This window comes from Oreochromis niloticus, unplaced genomic scaffold, assembly GCF_001858045.2.
Source record: "Oreochromis niloticus isolate F11D_XX unplaced genomic scaffold, O_niloticus_UMD_NMBU tig00002116_pilon, whole genome shotgun sequence".
Taxonomy (NCBI): Eukaryota; Metazoa; Chordata; class Actinopteri; order Cichliformes; family Cichlidae; genus Oreochromis; species Oreochromis niloticus.
Window position 1 is genome coordinate 1 of NW_020327572.1, and position 8,676 is coordinate 8,676.

The following is an 8,676-nucleotide window of genomic DNA, read 5'->3' on the forward strand; positions in this document are numbered from 1 at the left end:
TTAAAGGAAAAAAGTGTAATATTTTAAAAAGTATAACAGTAATAAACACAAAGTCATAGCAAACATTAGCAGAAGAGCAGAAAGTATAGAGTTTGAACGGAGAAAATCGGCTGAAAACTGAGGCAGTAGTTAAACGGCAAAAAACGTACGGAAGCAACTTGAAGAATAACTAGAAAAATTTGCATTTCCTGCGAAAATGCAGTGTGGATGCTTTAAAGCTGAAGCTTTTGCTAAAAAGTAGCTGAAAAAGCTGAAAAGTTGCAGAAATTGTAAAATGAAGCAAAGGAACTTTGCTAAAATGTAGTAACTTAGCAATATCTTAGAGGAAACATAATACTTTGGCAGAAATACAATAGCATAGCAGAACTTAGCAGAAATATTGTAACTTACCAGAAACACGATAATTCTCAAAATACAAGAATTTAGGAGAAATAGTATAAGATAAGAGAAAGAATATATTTAGCCAAACATTCTTAACATTACAGAATACTATGATTTAGAGAAACAGTACAACATAGCAAAATGCTGTAATTTGACAGAAATACTACATCCATCATCCATCCATCCTCATCCGCTTTATCCGAGGTCGGGTCGCGGGGCAGCAGCCTAAGCAGAGAAGCCCAGACCTCCCTCTCCCCAGCCACCTCCTCCAGCTCATCCGGGGGAACACCAAGGCGTTCCCAGGCCAGCCGAGAGATATAATCTCTCCAGCGCGTCCTGGGTCTGCCCCGGGGCCTCCTCCCGTGGGACATGCCGGAACACCTCACCCAGGAGGCGCCCAGGGGCATCCTTGTCAGATGCCCGAACCACCTCAACTGGCTCCTTTTGATGTGGAGGAGCAGCGGCTCTACTCTGAGCCCCTCCCGGATGGCCGAACTTCTCACCCTATCTCTAAGGGAGAGGCCAGCCACCCTTCGGAGGAAGCTCATTTCTGCCGCTTGTATCCGCGATCTCGTTCTTTCGGTCACTACCCACAGCTCGTGGCCATAGGTGAGGGTCGGGACGTATATCGACCGGTAAATTGAGAGCTTCGCTTTTACACTCAGCTCCCTCTTCACCACGACGGACCGGTGCAGCGTCCGCATCACTGCAGCCGCAGTACCAATCCGTCTGTCGATCTCCGGCTCCCTTCTCCCATCACTCGCGAACAAGACCCCGAGATACTTAAACTCCTCCACTTGGGGCAGGAACTCATCCCCGACCCAGAGTGGGCACTCCACCCTTTTCCGGCTGAGAACCATGGCCTCAGATTTGGAGGTGCTGATCCTCATTCCCGCTGCTTCACACTCGGCTGCGAACCGTTCCAGTGCGAGCTGGAGGCCCCCACCCGATGAAGCCATCAGAACCACATCATCCGCAAAAAGCAGAGATGAGATTCTGAGGCCACCGAAGTGAAAGCCCTCCGCCACTTGGCTGCGCCTAGAAATCCTGTCCATAAAAATTATGAACAGAATCGGTGATAAAGGCAGCCCTGGCGGAGCCCATCACCCACCGGAAACGAGTCCGACTTATTGCCGGCAATGCGAACCAAACTCTTACAACGGTTGTATAGGATCGAATGGCCCATAGCAATGGGCCAGACACCCCATACTCCCGCAACACCTCCCACAGGACACCCCGAGGGATACGGTCGAATGCCTTCTCCAAGTCCACAAAACACATGTAGACTGGTTGGGCAAACTCCCATGCACCCTCAAGTATCCTCGAGAGGATAAAGAGCTGGTCCAGTGTTCCGCGACCAGGACGAAAACCGCATTGTTCCTCCTGTATCCGAGGTTCGACTAACGGACGAACTCTCCTTTCCAGCACCCTGCATAGACTTTCCCAGGGAGGCTGAGGAGTGTGATCCCCCTGTAGTTGGAACACACCCTCCGGTCCCCCTTCTTAAAGATGGGGACCACCACCCCGGTCTGCCAGTCCAGGGTACTGCCCCTGATCTCCACGCAACATTGTAGAGGCGTGTCAACCAGGACAGCCCTACAACGTCCAGAGCCTTCAGGAACTCGGGCGGACCTCATCAACACCAGGGCTCTGCCACCGAGGAGTTGTTTAACTGCCTCAGTGACCTCGACCCCAGAAATTGGCGGTCATTCCCCTCATCCCCAGACTCTGCTTCCTCCTCGGAAGACGTGTCAGTGGATTAAGGAGGTCCTCGAAGTATTCCTTCCACCGTCTGACAATTTTCTCAGTCGACGTCAGCAGCGCACCGCCAGCACTATACACAGTGCAGGTAGAGCACCGCTTTCCCCTCCTGAGACGCCTGACGGTTTGCCAGAATCTCTTCGAGGCAGTCCGAAAGTCTTTTTCCATGGCCTCTCCGAACTCCTCCCACACCCAAGTTTTTGCTTCAGCCACTGCCCGAGCCGCATTCCGCTTGGCCTGTCGATACCTGTCAGCTGCCTCTGGAGTCCCACAGGTTAACAAAGCCCGATAGGACTCCTTCTTCAGCTGGTGGCTCCCTTCACCTCTGGTGTCCACCATTTGGTTCGGGATTACCACCACGGCAGGCACCAACCACCTTGCGGCCGCAGCTCAATGCAGCAGCTTCGGCAATGGAGACGCTGAACATGGTCCATTCGACTCAATGTCCCCAGTCTCCCTCGGAATGTTGTTGAAGCTCTACCGGAGTGTGCGTTGAAGATCTCGCGGACTGGGGCCTCTGCTAGACGTTCCCAGCACACCCTCACTACGCGTTTAGGTGCACCGGGTCTGTCCAGCGTCCTCCCCCGCCACCTGATCCAACTCACCACCAGGTGGTGATCAGTTGACAGCTCAGCCCCCTCTTTACCCGAGTGTCCAGAACATATGGTCGCAGGTCTGGTGATACGATTACAAAATCGATCATCGACCTGCAGCCTAGAGCATCCTGGTGCCACGTGCACTTATGGACACTCTTATGTTCGAACAAGGTGTTCGTTATGGCCAAACTGTGATTTGCACAGAAATCCAATAACAAAACACCACTCGGGTTCAGATCAGGGAGGCCGTTCCTCCCAATCACGCCCCTCCAGGTATCGCTGTCGTTACCCACGTGAGCATTGAAGTCTCCCAGTAGGACAACAGAGTCTCCAGGTGGGCACCTTCCAGCAACCCCCCCCCCAGGGACTCTAAGAAGGCTGGGTACTCTGAACTGCCACTCGGCGCATAAGCGCAGATGACAGTCAGGACCCGTTCCCCGACCCTGAGCGCAGGGAACAAACCCTCTCATCCACCGGGAAAAACCCCAACGTACCGGCAGCAAGCCGGGGGGATATTAGAATACCCACCCCAGCCCGCCGCCTCTCACCAGGGCAACTCCAGACTGAGACAGAGTCCAGCCCCTCTCCAGGAGACTAGTTCCAGAGCCCAAGCCATGCGTAGAGGTGAGCCCGACTATATCTAGCCGGTACTTCTCAACCTCGCGCACTAACTCAGGCTCCTTCCCCACCAGAGAGGTGACATTCCATGTCCCTATTGCCAGTCTTGGCAGCCGGGGATCAGTCCGCCAGGGCCTCCGCTCCTGGCCGCCGCCCGACACACAATGCACCCGACCCAGAAATACTACATTGGCAGAAATACTATATTTAGCACAAATCTTATAAAATAGCAGAAATAGTATGATTTAGCACAATAGTAATAACTTAAACAGAAAAATTGGAAAAGCAAAATGGACAGCTGAAAAAATGCTGAACATGCTAAGGATCCTTCAAATGTACTTGTTAAATGAAAAAATCGGCAAAAAAAAAGTATAACAGTCACACAATCACAAATATAGACACATATGGAAACACACATGCACAGAGAGACACACACAGGATCAAATTCAGTCAACCAGTCTAAATATATTGAATTTAAATCATACAATAAGATGCTCCCATAAAAAGGCTCTCTCTCGCTCTCGCTCTCTCTCTGTCACACACACACAAACACACACACACACACACACACACACACACACACACACACACAGAGCCTAAAGGGAACAGTATTTGTGTCATGGAGTAACAAGAATCTGAGGTCCATATTAGAAAAGCTGCTAAAATCATAAAAGTTTGCAGAATGGTAATAAATGATGAATATGAATTAGTGGTCTGTGATAGTGTATTAATTTGTAGGGGAAAAACATGTTGCCCAAGGTGGAATTGAACCCACGACCTTTGGGTTGCAGACGTGTGTCATTACAAACTGTGCCACTGGGAAAGAGAACGAGCGCCTGGAAAACAGGGTGATGAACTGTCAGATTTAGATCGCGGTGAGAGGCATAAAACGCCGATTTTTGGAGTTACAAAATGTCATGTAACTCAAAAACTAGGTGGACTAGAAGCATAATTCTTGTACTGGGTGAATCAGCGGACTTTGGTGTACTTTGACTGTGATTTTCATTGCTCTTTGTACATCCGTCGCTGAGATATGACAAGGGAAGAAAGGGCAGACCTCAGATATGATTGGCTGGCTGGGAAGCCGTGCAGGCCCTGATATGTATTTGTATGTATCAGTCCTCACAGAGGATTAGCTGCCTGGGACCTGGCAGAAATATATAGAAATAGTATGATTAAGCATAAATACTACATTTTTAGAAAAACTATATTAAGGACAAATCCTATAAAAAGCAGAAATAATATATTAAGCAATATAAATATCCTCTAAAAATCCTATAAAAAGCAGTAAAACTGTACTATGATTTGGTAGAAAAACCCTAAATAATCAAAAATACTAAATTTGGCAGAAATAGCAGAAACACTATATTTAGCACAAATCTTATGAAATAGCAGAAATAGTATGATTTAGCAGAAAGCTGTATTTAGCTCAAATCTCATGAAATGGCAGAAATAGTATGATTTAGCAGAAATGCTGTATTTAGCAGAAATTCTGAAAAGCAGCAGAAAAGCTATGACTTAGCACAACAGTAATAACTTAAATGGAAAATTGGAAAAGCAAAATGGACAGCTGAAAAAATCCTGAACATGCTAAGGGTCCCTCAAATGTAATTGTGAAATGAAAAAAAAACAAATCAGCAAAAAAAAGTATAACAGTCACACAATCACAAATATGGACACATATGGAAACACACATGCACAGAGAGACACACACAGGATCAAATTCAGTCAACCAGTCTAAATATATTGAATCTAAATCATACAATAAGATGCTCCCATAAAAACTCTCTCTCGCCCTCTCTTTCTCTCTCTCTCTGTCTCACACACACACACACACACACACACACACACACACACACACACACACACACACAGGGAGAGAGAAGCAAGTTTCTAGGTCAGTCAAGCAGCCTGGGAGCTGCTGAATTTGAATCCACCAATCAGAGAGGCTGTGTGCTTTTTCCCGCCAAAACAGGTGCACGCAGCACAGAGAGACACAGGATTTTTGCAGTCTATTTCTCATAGTGAGGACTCCCCTCAAACAAATGACCATAATTTCCTAACCGTAGGGGCTAGAACGGTCATTCTTACACCATTTTGTTCAGAAGAGATGGGGGAATCTTAAAGTGTTGACAATTTATCATTAAAATATGAATTATTAAAGATATTTGACTTGTAATGCACCATAACTGAGTAGAGGCGCAGCAAAAACTGCCTTGACTTGCCCTCAAAGAACGCTTTCTAACTCTAAATCTATTTGGAGTATCGATATCATTCTTTCACCGTAAGAGACAGCAGGCTTTGGTGAACAGTCATGGAAATTTTCAGGTCTGTGTGGAAATCCATCAAAAAGATATGACGAGAGAAAAAAGTGCCTCATTTCCAGAGTTTGAAATCTGAAGAAATCTGAGCGAAGGACGAATTTCCTACCCTCAAACAAGTCTAACTCATCTCAGAACAGTAATAGGTGAGAAAATAATTCTTGAATTGTGAGCGTCATGAGTGTCTGAAGATATACGGGGGCAAGCCTCATGTCTTAACTTCGCTTCGTTAAGGAGATATGACGATTCGAAAATGCCTCTCATTACAGAAATTAAGCGGTGATTTTGATCAAACTCTCCATTGACTTTCTATGGAGAGTTTTTCGACTTTGTGTTGGTCTGAGGAGATTTGCCAAAATTCTATAAATCCCACAAAATGATAGTGACATTTTCTGAAAGCCAGCAAAAATACCTACGTTTTGATGTATAATTTGTGGGAGTTGAGTGAAAATTAATCAAGTAGCAAGAAGTTGTTCGGACATGAAGAGAAAATTGCCAAAGGTACAGTGGCTCACTTAGAACCAACTGCATAGCAACCATAACAACGCATGTATTTGTGAAAAATCACAAAGATGAAACTCAAAACTTAAAGAGGGATAAGATGAAAACGGTAACAGATATGAAAAAGCTGAATCATTCATGAATAGCCCAATAATTTGTGAACATTTTAAAGTTTGAATGGTTGTTCTAGGCGAAAGTATGAGAAAGTAGTTAAGTTTCAAAATGAGCAAGTTTTAGCAGAATTGCAGAAATTTCCCATTCATTTCAATGGGACAAATTAAAGGAAAAAAGCTTAATATTTTAAAAAGTATAACAGCAAAAAATACCAAAAGTCATAGCACACATTAGCAGAAATAGCAGAATAGTTTAAAATTTGAACGGTGAAAATCAGCTGAAAATTGTGAAAGTAGTTAAGTGCCAAAAAACGTACAAAAAGTGGAAACTGGAATAATAAAGAATAAAGAGAAACAGGAACTCAATAGTGTGGATGCATAAAGCATCCACACAATAATAATAAAGTATAATAAAGAATAAAGAGAAACAGGAACTCAATAGTGTGGATGCATAAAGCATCCACACAACTAGAAAAAGTTTGCATTTCCTGCGAAAATGCTGTGTGGATGCCAGAACGCTGAAGCTCTCTGCTGAAAATGACTGAAAAAGATGAAAAGCTGCAAAAATTGTATGGCAGTAAAGAAACAGAAAGATTATGCTGAAAACAAGTGAAGATGCAGAATCTTTTGCTGAAAAGACGTGAAAATGCAAAATTCTGCTTAAAAGGGGTACAGAAGTTCAAATTTGTACTGAAAAGAGGTGAAAAGGTTCATTCTGAAATGAGCAGAACATACTGAGATTTATACTGATAAGAGGTGAATGGCTGAAAATTCTGCTTAAAATAGGTGAATCAGCAGAATTTCTACTGAAGAGAGGTAAAGAAGTAGAACGTTGTACTATGCCTTAGTAGTAATACTATAATCAAACAGATATACTGTGATTCTGCAGACATAGTATGTTTATGCACAAATACTACGATTTTCCTCAAATACTATGAAATTGCAGTAATACTATGATTTTGAAGGAATACTATGATGTGGTAGAAAAACTATGCCTTAGTAGTAATACTATAACATAACAGATATACTGTGATTCTGCAGACATAGTATGTTTTTGCACAAATACTACGACTTTGCTCAAATACTATGAAATTGCAGTAATACTATGATTTTGAAGGAATACTATGATGTGGTAGAAATACTATGCCTTAGTAGTAATACTATAACATAACAGGTATACTGATTTTGCAGACACAGTATGTTTTGCACAAATACTACGATTTTGCTCAAATACTATGAAACTGCAGTAATACTATCATGTTGAAGGAATACTATGATTTGGTAGAAATACTATGCCTTAGTAGTAATACTATAATATAACAGATATATTGTGATTTTGCAGACATAGTATGTTTTTGCACAAATACTACGATTTTGCTCAAATACTATGAAATTGCAGTAATACTATGATTTTGAAGGAATACTATGATGTGGTAGAAATACTATGCCTTAGTAGTAATACTATAACATAAAAGATATACTGTGATTCTGCAGACATAGTATGTTTTTGCACAAATACTACGACTTTGCTCAAATACTATGAAATTGCAGTAATACTATGATTTTGAAGGAATACTATGATGTGGTAGAAATACTATGCCTTAGTAGTAATACTATAACATAACAGATATACTGTGATTCTGCAGACATAGTATGTTTTTGCACAAATACTGCGACTTCTGCCATGGAGCGTTAACAAGAATCTGAGGTCCATATTAGAAAAGCTCAGAAAATCATAAATGTACTGCCTCTGCTATGGTTGGGCAGTCAGCTAAACTCCTTCCCCACATCAAGACTCTGACGACACGATTCCCGGTTCACAGGTTTATTGACACAGGGAAAGGTGAAACTGTAACAAACAGTACAAGACATAATCACTGTACTTATTCACCATGTACATATACAACGAAGAAAATATATTAACCCAGTTTTTTAATATGTCGACATGCAATGTTCATATGAATTACTTCCCTTTTTAACTCAAATACAAACATCAAATTATGATTTTAACAAGTCTTGCTACAATGAATGCCTCCAATTCGTTTATCGTTCCCCTTTAACTAGCTCCATAAGCGATTGCTAGCGTAAACTGCATAAGATTGCATCATCATTAAACTTATAGAAAAATGAACTTACTTGAAAGAAAGTGGTCTATACATGCACATAAAATATAAAACAAGTTTGTACATACCCACAATGCTACCAAAGGCAAAGGATGTATGTGGATGCCACTGGATTTGTCTGACTAAGGCCACCATGCTGCACATGCCTTCTCCCTAATTCACAGACTTACTTCCTGTTTACTGACGACATCATGTCCTACTACCGACTACAGGTTTTAAGGTGGCACCACAGAGTTACAATCGCATATTTAAACATTTAGCA